Source organism: Pteropus vampyrus, unplaced genomic scaffold (genome assembly GCF_000151845.1).
Source record: "Pteropus vampyrus isolate Shadow unplaced genomic scaffold, Pvam_2.0 Scaffold58, whole genome shotgun sequence".
Classification (NCBI taxonomy): domain Eukaryota; kingdom Metazoa; phylum Chordata; class Mammalia; order Chiroptera; family Pteropodidae; genus Pteropus; species Pteropus vampyrus.
The window spans coordinates 981669-994419 of record NW_011888839.1 but is presented as its reverse complement, the minus strand read 5'-3'; the positions used below and the strand labels follow the sequence as shown (position 1 = coordinate 994419).

The 12751-nt window shown below is 44.5% G+C and overlaps 1 long non-coding RNA gene across 1 annotated transcript; it reads right to left on the bottom strand.

The window, feature by feature from the left end:
• Positions 1-4897: 4897 nt before the first annotated feature.
• On the bottom strand, positions 4898-9559 carry LOC111740107. Its single transcript, XR_002780461.1, has 2 exons — positions 9366-9559; positions 4898-6561 (listed from the first exon to the last, which is right to left on the bottom strand). It is a non-coding gene; the product is annotated as an uncharacterized LOC111740107 (long non-coding RNA).
• Positions 9560-12751: the final 3192 nt, after the last annotated feature.

Genomic DNA, 12751 nt, shown 5'->3' with positions numbered 1-12751 from the left:
CATATGTAAAATTCTTCCTCAGACCTTAGTATTTCTGGTTTAGTCGTGTGTTTTAAATGCACAGGCAATTTAGCTTCCGTTTTTAATCATGGCCCATTCCTTCCATTGGCTGTAGTAGCTACGCAGGACCCCATGACAAGCATCCTTGAATCCTCTCCATGAATTCATGGGGTTTTTTCTACCCTTATTTATCCTCTATCTTAAATTCCTCATCTATTTGTAACCTGGTATATAATGCATATTTCTTCAAGCAGACTCAAGAATCTGTCGTTTTTTTTATTATTGGTAGGAGACCCAAAATAAATAAGTAAATGCAAAATTGAATGCATACTGACGAACACAGTGTTAATGAGGAGGCTACAAAGGGAAACTGTTTTCTGATTGCACTCACACCCGAGTCTCAACAATGGTTGTGTCACTGGTTGTATCTCACAAGCCCCGTCAAACAATTCGAGTTTGTTGCAATCTCACTTAAAATGAACAGCAACTACCAATTAGACTGCCCTAATCTATCAGTAAGAGAAACCCTTTCCAAATCTTTGTAAAATGCAGTAGAGTGCAAAATGACAACCAAATAGCAGAACAAATGAATATGATGAGTGCCCAGTATCTCCTGGAGTAATACAATGAATTTGCATTAATTTTTGTAGGCTCAGCATGGAATACTGAGTCCAATTTTGCCTGGATAAAAGAGCAAGCTCACCAAAACTCACATAAAAATATATATATAACATTCTGAATCTCGAATTTTTTTTTAATTTGGATAGAATCTTAGTATTTAAAGCTAGAAAATATCTCCAACAAGTCCAATCCTCTCAAATCCCAGAAACACTTACAGGACCATGCAGCAAACACTTACAGGACCCAGGACTGGAGCCTGGATACGCTGTGACAGTCTCAATCACTAGACCCAGCCGACTTTAGCGTGAATCCATGTGTCCTTTTCAGTCGGGTAGAAATCTAGACAATGGACTAGAGGAAAGTGACCTTACTTGCCTCTATACACAGCCCTGATGTGCACACCTCTGCCAGGCACAGCAGTTTGGAGTCGAGGGCCAGGACCATGTCTGCCTCTGCAGCCTCTGCCAGCCAATTGGTCTAAGAGAGCAGAGCTGAGTGAACCTGCTCTCAGGCCTGTGCTTCTCAACTTGGCTGTACTTTAGAATCATCTGGGGAGTTTTTAAAAACTACGAATGACTGAGCTCTACCCAGACCCATTAAATCAGAAACTTCTAGGTAGGTAGAGGTGGCGGACATCACTATTTTTAAAAAGCTTCCCAAGTGATTCTAATATGCAGTCAGAGTTGAGAACCATTGCTATAGATAGATAAGCAGGTTGCCTATCTGATGGAAACTGAGCAGCCCTGAGAGACTAGCCTATTTAGAAATAGTCCTAACCACCTTCTCATGCTTCCCCCCATGACCTAATATAGTATCAAAGATCTGCCTTCCCCTTCCCCAGTTAATGCTGACTCTTCTACTTACTCAACATTAATTGAGCATCTACTCTCAGTCACACATCAAGAATCCAGAAGTGAGTGTGACACAGTTCCTGCCTTCAAGGAGCTCTCAAACCAGTTAACACAAAGTTCATACAATAATAGAAAAGAATACTGGCTAATATTTATCACATACTAGCAATGTACCAGGCTCTGTTGTAAAACTTTGTGTATTAACTAATTTAATTCTCCCAACAACCTTATGAGATAGGTACCATTACTATCAAGCCCATTTAGAGAAGCAGCAGGTCACAAAGAATTTATGTAATTCCCTAAGCTCTTTTAGCTTGTCATAGCTTGGATGGGAGTCCAACTGAGGCAGCCTGGCTCTTACATCCACGTCTTTAACCTCTACACTGACCTAAATGAATAGACGTACTCAAAGCTATGGAGGCATGGCTAGACATTGTTGATTCAGAGAATGGTGAGCAATCCACTGTGACTAAAAATGGGGCTGAAAACTTGGATGGGGACAGACTGTGAAAAGCCTTATGGGCCATGAATGGGGTTTCCTATTTTATCTTGCATAGGCAGAGGGTAGCTAACTAAACTTTTAAAGTAATGAACAAATGATCAGATTTACACTTTCAAGAATAGCCTCAGAGTGGAAAGACTACAGGCAGAGAGGTAGAGCTCGGACAGATGATGCAAGTTAGAGGAAGGCGTAGGGAGGGGGAGGATTTTGTGGCTGATTAGAGATGGGGAGAGAAGAGGAAGGTGGATCCCAAATTTGTAGTGAGAGAGACTTGCCAGTTCAGTGCTCTGAATAGAGAAGCAGCAGGTCTATGAAGGGAAGGTAATGAGTTCAGTTTTAGACATATTAGGTTTACCCAAACCTTAGCAACTGCCGGTTGCTAAGAGGCATGACAGTTAAACCACTTCAGACCCTTTTGGCTCACAGAGGTATTTCTTTACAAAGTCATAAATATCTTACAAATGTATTGATTTTAAAATTTAGATGTAATTTGAAGAGAAACTAACAAGCCAACTGTAATGGTGATTTGGTTATTTCAAAAAGTGCCATTCTACCAAAATCAGAAAAAAATACTCTTTATACTAAAGAAAAAATCTAAAAATAATCAAGTCAACCCCAAATGAGGTCTAAGAGAAATGAAAAACACATACTTTTTAGCTACCTAAATATTTGAGTTCTATTTTAAGGACAGTGGTTGTATTGGGTGTGTGTGTTTAGAATACGTTTAGTTCTAAATAAATTTTTCTCATCTTAACTTTATGGCATAGTGCTTCAACTATCTGCTTGTCTCTAAACTGCCTGCTTCTATCAACTAAAGCTAAACTTAGTTCAAAAGACACCCATACAATGGCTACTCATTACTCGATTTAGCCATAAATTATATGACTAGTATTTAAGTGTGAATATTTAAAGTATAACCCCAAAATAGAACTTTGAGCATTTTTCTGATAAATAAAACAGCCCTGATTTATTTAAAATTATTTTCAAAAGATAGTTGAAAAAGTAATTATGTTTCTTCCTCCATGAGTATTGATTACTTTTTAAAAGATAACCCCAATTTTTGGTTGCTTTTCTATAAATTTATATTACATCAAGGGCTTTTGGTGTGATGGTCAGTTTTAAAATTTCAGAGTAAAGCCCTGCCAGCCACTGCAGACAGTAATTCTTCCTTGAGAAACAGGCTTTGGCTTGTTGTTGAGTTTCAATGACTACAAGCTTAACCACAGACCACCATGCAACCTGAGCTGCCCATCATGAACTGGGTGTGGTCTAACCCACCAAGCCATAAAGTTGGGTAAGCACAGAAGCACTCCACTGTCAAATGAAAGTGACATTTGTGATACTGGGTTCGAGCAGGCCCTGAAGATAGCGGTAAGTTACACGAAGACATGGCCCACATAGACATAGTCCCTGTGCCGCCACATTGCCTTCTCTCTCCCAGCCTGCACCTCTGGCTTCATGTAGAGATCTCCATGATCAGTTGACTGAGGAAAACTTGGGCCTGGTTTATAGAATGTTCTGCACAATATGCAGGCACCACCCCAAAGCGGACAGGTATAGCTCTACAGCTCCCTTCTGGGACATCCCTGAAGAGCATTCATTAGTGAAGGAAAACACTCCCAGTGAACATAATTACCACTGCAGTGTACCTGGCTATTCATTTTGCTTGAAAGGAAAAATGGCCAGAGGTATGAGTCTAATTCATGTGTTGTAACCAATGGTTTGGCTGATGGAATTGGAAAGGTCATGATTGGAAAACTGGTGACAAGAAAGTCTGGGGAAAAGGGATATAGACTTCTCTGAATGGGAAAAGAATGTGAAGGTATGTGTCCCATATGAATGCTCACCAAAAAGTGACCTCAGCTGAGGAGGATTTTAATAATCAAGTAGATAAGATGGCCCATTCTATGGATACCAGTCAGCTTCATTCCCTGTCATCGCTCAATGGATTGATGAATAAAGTGGCCATGGTGGCAAGGATGGAGGTTACCCATGGACCCAACAACATGGACTTATACTAAGGCTGACCTGGCTATAGCCACTGGTTAAGTGCCCAATTCGCTGCAGCAGAGACCCACACTGAGTTCCCTATATGACATCATTTTCCTTGGGGTGACCAGCCAGGTGAAAGGTTGATTACATTGGACCACTTCCACCATGGAAGAGGTGTTTTCTTCTTACTGGAATAGACGCTTCTTTTGGATACGCATCTGCCTTCTCCGTATGCAATTCTTCTATGCATACTATGCAAAACTATCATCTATAAATTTAAATATCTTATCCGCCATCATGATGACCCACACAACATTGCTTCTGATCAAGGAATTCAATGTGTGGCAATGGGCCCATGCCCATGAAATTCATAGGTCTTACCATGTCTCTTACCATCCTGAAGCACCTGGCTTGATGTAACAGCGGCCCTTTGAAAACTCGAGTTATAGCTCCAGTTAGGTGACAATACCCTACAGCACTAAGGAATTGAACGCCAAGTTATCTATACTCTAAATATTATGCTTTCTTCCATAGCCAGGATTTACAGGTGCAAGAATCAAGTGAAGATGGGAGTGGCAGGCACCACTATTACCCATAATAAGTGATCCACTAGCAAAAATTACTTTCTATCCCTGAGATCTTATGTTCTGGTCTAGAGATCTTAGTTCCAAAGGGAGGAATGCTTCCACCAAAAGACAAAGCAACTTAATTCAATTGAACTGGAAGTGAAGACTGCTTTGAGCGCCTCAAGCTTCTTCATCAACAAAGTGGAGAATTACTATACTGGCTGGAGTGATTGATCCTGACTACCAAGGTGAAACTGGGTTGCTACTGCACCATGCAGACTTGAGGAGGTTAAGGAAAAGGATGTCTGGAATATATATCTGTACTATCATGTCCTGTGATTAAATTAGTAAAGAACTACAATGGATTGCTCTTTCAGCCATTTATTTTTATTTACAGTTTGTGTTCAATGCAAATCAATTCCATAACATGAGAAGTTACTATGAATCAAAGCATAAATACACAAACACAATCAATATACAATCCAAAATAGATGTACAGCATTCAGGTATGAAACAAAAGGGAATGTTCATTCACACACACAGTAGCTTGAGATCTGTTGTATGTGGTGTTCCTGTGTACATTTCTAAAGATGGAAAAAAACGACTGGTTATCAAGACTACTGTGGCCATATTAGATACTGGAACATTTAAGCATCAGTGTGTGACCATGCGAACAAAAGACTTTAGGGAATGTCTATTTTTAAAAAGGTTTCTGTGCATCGAGGCAGTTGTGAAAAGATTTACTTTCCAGAATCAAGCCCACATTAGGCTTAGGATCAGGTTCTATCTAAAAATATTGACCGGTAACAGAAAGTGTTCCAAATGGCTATCCTGATTGAGTCATAGTTTTTAAAAAAAGTATGTACAGAAAGAGTATAAAAGTTTTTCTGAATTTAATGTAAGTAAGCTTCCAGTCTTAACTTCCCAAATACCTGATTTATAGTTTTGGCTCCTTCACATATTTGCCTTTTCAATTTTAAGATTGCCAATTTTGCCTTCAAAATATACCATTTTTAAAATTGTAAAAAGTATTCAACGTATGCAGAAATAAAAAGCATTCTGAAATTGAGGTCAGTGTACTTCTACTTCTTTGGAATTAGTTTAGCTAAATGAATCTGGCACTCTTGAATAGGAATAGGTGACACATATATAAGCAAAATTTACTCATTATGCTTGGATTTGGGGTAGATTCCAATCCATCATTTCTCTGGCACATGTCAATTACTATATAAAAAGTCAAATGCAATGTCAAATCCAAAGCCTCGAAAGAAAGAATTCAGTTCCCAAGAGAACAGTGATAGCTTAACAATGTAAAACTTTTTCTAGAGTGACATCGGCTTTCAATTAGTACTATAAAACAATACAGAGGATTTATAGGAAGATCTGGAAGTTCCTTCTAAAGTACATATCAATAGAATCATGGAAGCTTTTTAAACTACCTGTTTTATGGCCTTATAGCTTTAAATGAACCAAATGAAAACTGAATCTGTTCCGAATCCCATCCTTTATCTCTAGGTAAGATAAAAGCTATTCATTTTCAAGGTAAAGTTTTGAGTCCATACTTCTTAAGCCACATTTAAGGAAATCATCTCTTAACTAATTCTGGATATGTCTCTCTTCATCTTGTATATGAAACTCCAGCAGATTTAATATTGGCATTCATCATCTAGTCAAACCCTGCCCATGCTCTTCAAACCAATCAAATTTGGGATCCTCAACGTTTTCTGTGTCAATAAAATAAGGTGTGGAATTAGCAGATTCAACGAAGACCTGTTTTTTCCTTGTCACATTGGATGTCTAGACGCCATTTGGATTCGGTTTAGAAGATAGGGAAGTATAGACGCTTCTTGGCCTGAGTCTCTTAACAGTAGAGATGTAGAAGAGAGACCGAGATCATAAAGAGACTGGCTGTTGACTGAAGAGCACCTCCACTTGCCTTGGTGGTGGCATTCGCTGGACTTGGGGTAGTCGAGGTATTTTGGGTGGAGTTACTTGAAACTGTTACAGCAGTTGTTTGGTTTGAATAAATCTAAAATATATAAAATGTTACCGATAAATTTCCACTTGTCACAGCTGCCTCCACATTTTACTTAACATGTGATTAAGGTAAGTTTTTTGGATTGTTTCTCCCCATTATTTACTAACCCACATCATTTAATTCTGAATTCTTGCTTCGTCTCACCAAGATCATTCTCTTTAGTTTCAAAACAAACTACCTAGAGATGCCAAATGAATGCAAGTAGCAACAACAAAAAAAACAAAAAATGTTCTCCAATAAGTATAACTCCCAAGGAGATGACTCTTATTTTTAATTCTTTATAAAGCAATAAAAGAACAAGTTAACTAATCAAGTTTCTGTGATTATTCTAACTTACTGGCATTCCAAAAAGGTTTCCTCTGTTTTCTCAGGAAGAGGGAGATTTTAAAGTGCACAAATCTGGATTTTAAAATATTGTAGTCTGAGACTTACGGTACTAGAATTGAGTCATCTATACTGGATCTTCTAGGTAACTTTCATGTACCCAATTACTACCACTTTGGTTTTAACTTAAAAGGATATGAAGTATCTGCTTCTCCTTGTAATCCTGGAGTTACATATAACTCCTCTCCAAAATGGCCACAATATGTGTTTTAAATTGAAAAATATAATGAGCCCTTGCCTTAAGGCAAAATTTCACCAAAAAACACCAAGAAGTCAGAATGACTTCACAAAAAGACACCAAGAGGGTTTGGTGTTTTCACCACAAGCAGCCTCCCTGCCTGGTCACTAAGCCCAGCTCTGTGGCCAAGAACTAAGGTTCCCCCCATGTCCCAGCGCCTGAGTGGCATCATTCACCACACTGATTTTTCAAGTCACAAAATGCACAGTCCCGTGGGGCACGTGATAATCTCTCCTTTGTCACAGAACAAAGGCAGATGGGAGATTTCAGCTCTCACTGCAAAGGAGGGTTTACAAGGGCTTCTAATTACAGACAGGACAGAGGATGTGGCACCAAGCAGGTCTGGGCCACATGTACATTTAGCTGCTTGATAATCCAAAGATAAAACCATTCTATATCAGCACCAGCCCCTTTTGTTGTAAAACCCATAAAGGTCACCAAGCAAACATTGACTATAGAAATGTACAAGTCCTATCCAAAATAGACTAACCAAAGGCGGGGAGTGGGGCGCGGATCTTGATCAACTCAAATCTATTTATTGGGCACCTACTATGTGCAAGATTCAGCTTGTCCTACCTGGAAAGAGCACTCCCAACGAAAAGCGTTAATAATATGGGAATTTGTTTAAAACAGGGCATTCTGTTTAGGGGCAAGACCTGGCTTGGAATCCTTGAAAGTAATCTGTTTTTATTCACACAAAATGTTTTGCTACAGCAGGTGACTTTTTCAATAAAGCCCAGTGCATCAATAGGGCAATATAAAGGTCTTCTGCACCACCAACAAAAATGCAAACGGTAATGTATTGAATTGACATTAAACAAAAAATTCTCTACAAGACTAGATTTATTTGCTTAACTAAAACCCTCTGTTTAAAATTTTCTGGGGAAAAATCTGGCTGGAAAGGAGATGGGGAGCGGGTGGGAGAGTCCAGTTGGTTTCTTGCAGCCGCGCCCCTCCCCCACCGAGGAATTGTGAAAGCCTCCCGAGCCCAGCCGACCCGCAAAACAATAGGGTACAGTTACCCGCCCGCGGAGGGGAAGCCGAGGAGCGCCCGCTCTCAGGCTGCGCTGCCAGGTGAGCCCGGAGGCTGACTGTATGGGGACCAATGACCTGGAGCACCCAACTTTTCAGAAAATCTCAGGAGACACTCCTCAGAAAGTCCCAATTGAAGACGGTGGAGAACCATCCCTGCCCGCCAAGCCTGAGCTGCTGGAGAGAAATGCCTTTTCTCGATACCCTACCCCCACCTCCCACCCCTCCCGGTCGGGTCTCCCAGGTTCAGACCCTGGCTTCCCTTGAGGCGGCCGCACGCCCATCCGCCCGGCAGCGCGGTTCCTGATAAGCGCGCTGGAGCGAGGTCGGTTCCCAGGACAGAGGATAGGGGCGGGCGGCGGGGGCCAAGCGGGGCGGGGGTACAGAGACAAAGCCTGGCGGGGACTTGGGACAGAGCGTCCTACCCGCCGCCTGCCCAGGGCTGGCAAATATGGGCCAACATGGGTCAACACGGGGCTCCGAGGTGAGAAGAGATGGACATGTAAGGTAGCACCCAGGAGAGCGCTGTGTCGGGAGAGGGTCCCCGCCCAGGGTTCAACCTCGTACCACGCGGGGCAGGGGTGGGTTAAAAGGGCCGGCTAGTCGGGGCTTTCTCGGGATCCCGGAACCAGCTGAGTGGAGGATGGTCGAAAGCGGCGCCCCCATAGGGGATCGTCCCCTCTCTTTGTGTGGTGCGCTGGGGTGAGAACACTCCTAGAGCGAAGCGAGGCGCTCAGGAAAGCTAGGGACGACCTCTCCTAAGAGTCGGAGGTGTCCGGGCGCTCCAGAGGTGAGGAGCACATTCTCTTCCCCGCTCGTGCTTCCGACTCCTCGGTTAAAGCTGGTGGTGGGAGAAAGGCTGCCTGGGAAGGGGCGGCGAGGCACCTGGGGGTGGGGCAGGGTCCTACCAGCCCACTCGCGGACCTGCATTGTTCCCAGGGCCGCGGAAGGGGTGCGGGCAGCTCGCAAGGGCGTGGAATGTAGCCTCCATGTGACCCTCCCCTAGGTCAGATTGTGCCAGATCTTCTCTCCGAGTCCCAGCCCACGGCCCCAAGGGAGAGGAGCAACAGGCCGGTCCCTGGGGGCGTCTCTAATCCCCTCGGGCGCGGCCCCCGAGCCCCGCCGAGCGCCAGGGCCTCACCTGCGTGGGTAAGAGCAGCGCCAGAAGCAGCAGCCCCAGTCCGAGCCTGGCTACCATCGCTCTGCCCATGTCCGCTCCGTCGGTGCGCGGCGCGTCTCACTGGATGGCGAGTGTGTGAAGAACCGCTGGCTTGCAGGAGGGCGCAGGCAAGGTGGGGAGCGCGACTGGCCAGCGGGACTTTATATACCAGGACAGCTACAATAGCCGTGACGTGGCGCCGCCCTCCCGCCCACCCGCACTCCCCTTCTTTTAATTCTGAATTCTTGCTTCGTCTCACCAAGATCCCCGCCCCGCCCCGCCCCGCGGAGCTCCCCAGCGCCCCTGCTCTCAGCCACCGCCCCGAGACCCGCGGGAGGTCGGGCCGCGGCAGGTGGGCGGCCGGGCGCCGCCGGCTCCTGGCGGGGTGCTTTGTGTTTCCCCGAGCGGGTGGCGTGCAGGCTGGCACAGGCGCCCGGCGACTCCCACACAGGACCTGGGGCGAGCTCGCGAACCACACAAGCCGCTGTCGGGGCCGGGCCCAAGTTTCCTTTGTTTCCCCGGACCTGCCATCTTACCCCCGAAAAGTCTAAGCCTCCCGCGCGGCGGGCAGTCTCCAGCCCCGTTCGGACGGCGGCGCCCGCGGCCGGGCCGGGGGCCTTCCTGCGTTTGGGCTTTTTCAGAGGAAGGGAGACTGTACGGGTTTTGTGGGTACCCCGGGCCTGATGACCAGAACGGGGCGCCGCCACGCGCGTGCCCTTGCCAGGCTGGTCCTTGGGGCTCGCAGGCAGCGCCCAGACTCAGAGCAATTCGTGTGCTCGACCCCGCGCCGGTCGCGCCCGCCCCTTCCCCCAGCCGCTCGCTTTGTTTTTTGAGGTTCTCACTTTCTCCAGGCTGTGTAAGCTCCATGGAGCATCCCGGAGAGGCATCTTCCCGAGAGTTAGGGAGCCGCCCGCTAAGCGCGGACCCGCCGGCCAGACACTGCAAACGACTGGGTTTTGGTCCCGGGCGCTCCTCCCTGGCGCGGCCAGCGGACGTGGGCCAGAAGGCGACAACTCGCCCTGAGTGGTGACCCCCTCCCCATGCGACTTTGCTCCTAGGTGCCACCCAGGGAGCAGGAACCTCCCTGACGGTCCCACCAGAATTCACTGCCCCTCTGGAATTCCTGCAGGCACACTCTTTGGTCTCTGTTGCAACGCACTTGTTCGTCATTTATTTAAAGAGCAAAAGCTTTCAGGATAAGGAATTTACTTTTCCATAGCTGCCATTAGGCGATTTAATGAACTGGCGCAAATAGGAGATTAGTCATCATTCTGCAGATTTTAGTGGAATATATTTTCCACCATTCAATTTTACTAGTGGAATATTTTGGCTTAATTTTTCATTGACTTAATCCTTTTACTTATGGTTTGCTCTAGTGTTTTCCAGTCTTTAGCAAACAACAGAGACTGAACCCAATAAGGCTGTGAATTTGTTTAAATTTCACTTTTGCAGAAAAACCTTGTAAAAACAAGGTTCGTTTTATGGAAGCAGAGCGGCAAAGGAATCCACAATAGTTCGTCTGTGACTGAATCGGCCTGTGCCTTAATGGTTAGCCACTTGAACTCAGTAACTTTCCACGTTCAGTATGTGCTTGAGAACACAGAAATTTCTGTCCTGCATGTAATCTCATTGTATAGAAATAACCTGTTAGCGTTCTGCTTTCTCTACACCTCTTCCAGCGCACTGTGGCTCAGGAGTGCCTAGTTCTAAGGCAGGGCCCATAGTAGGTACTCCAGAAGCTGCCTGTTGAACTAAATGATGGTATTCATAGGATCCATTTATGCTGTCTTTCATCTTTTTGTTCTAGTCCTCCTCCCCGGCTTCCTCTTCCTCCTAGTCCCTCCTTCTGCTTTTTAGTTTAAGGAGATAGAGTGGTTAAGAATGCACACTCTAAAACCAGACTGCCTGGGTCCAAATCCTGGTTGTCCACTTTTACTTGAAGCAAAAAACTTGTTTCTTCATCTGTAAAAGGGAGTAAGTAGAACCATTATGAATTAGTTATTAAAGAGTTATAGATAAAATGTTAGAACAGTGCTTGCTTTGTTCTGGGAACTCTCAGGTGATATTTGCTCCTGCTCTGAAGGTACCAGGAACCAGAAGGTACTTGCTTTCTTTGCAGGTGTGTGATTCATGGAATATCAAGCACCAAAAAGTACCCAGAATTGATAAGGCGCTTGAGATCTATGCTTTGTGAGCCACTTCATCACCTCCACCTAATGAGACTGCAGAATTCACAAAGCAAAGCCCTTCGCATGTGCCTTGCGGTTACCCTGCGCATCTAAAAGGGCCATTGCCCAGGGTTTGGCAGTTCCGTACCCTGGAGGCTTAGCCCTGATAGGGAAATCCTCTTTACAAATCTCACCCCATTCTATATCCTATATAGCAAGAAACTCAAGAAAGGCTGAACCTTTCCCTTGTAGTTCTTTTTGTTAATAATTCTTTCTTCCTGTTCATTCTCCTCTTCTGATTTTCCATAGTTGTTTGCTTTTCCCTTAGCCAATAATAGCTCATGCTACTACAGTAGACTAGTGAATCTCACCATTCACCCTAGAATTTTTCTTAAGGCAAATGGCCAGTTTTCATTTTTATAGAGATATTTTATGAAATTGTCTTGAAATTAATTGAGCCCATAAATTGGCGTATGTGTGGAAAGTGAAGGGGTTCAAAACAGGCCTCTCCAAGAGGTGGATTGTTTCGAGCTGAAGGTAATCTAGAGTCTCTGGGCTCATGAGAAACTTTTACTCCTTTCTGAAAGGATTTAAATTGGGGGCCTTGCCCATAATGAGTGTCTCAGAAATCTATTTTATGACCTACTTATAGGGCAGGCCAAACTTCTAATTACTAAACATCTGAATGACCTTCCTCTCCTCTGAAGCCCCAAGGCATCTTACCTCATCCTGAGCTCAGAATGCCATGAGATAGCACTAAACCTAACTTTTTAATGCTAGTTCTCTTGTGAGTAAAGGGAGCAATATGTGCAATTCTTAAGTGCAGAACTGTGAAGATGATGAAGAACCAGACTGACACACCTCATAGTAGGCTCTGGAGTCAGTCTTGGACATGAACCTTGCTCCACCACTTCTAACAGTCTGATTTGGAGTAAGCTTCCCTAACTTCCTACACCTTGATTTCCTCATCTGGAAAATGGGCTAAAAATAGCTACCTCACAGGGGTATGGTGTTAACTGAGATAATGTGTATGTTTAGCAGAGTGCCTGGCATATAGTAAGGACTCACTAAGCTGCCATTTCTGTTGGCATAGGATACAGTCATTCTAGCGTGGCTTTTAAATCTTTTCATCTGCGTAGCACTTGCTCTTTTTTTCAAGCATCCTTGCATGTGGCATTTTATATGTGCCCGTGAGGCCAG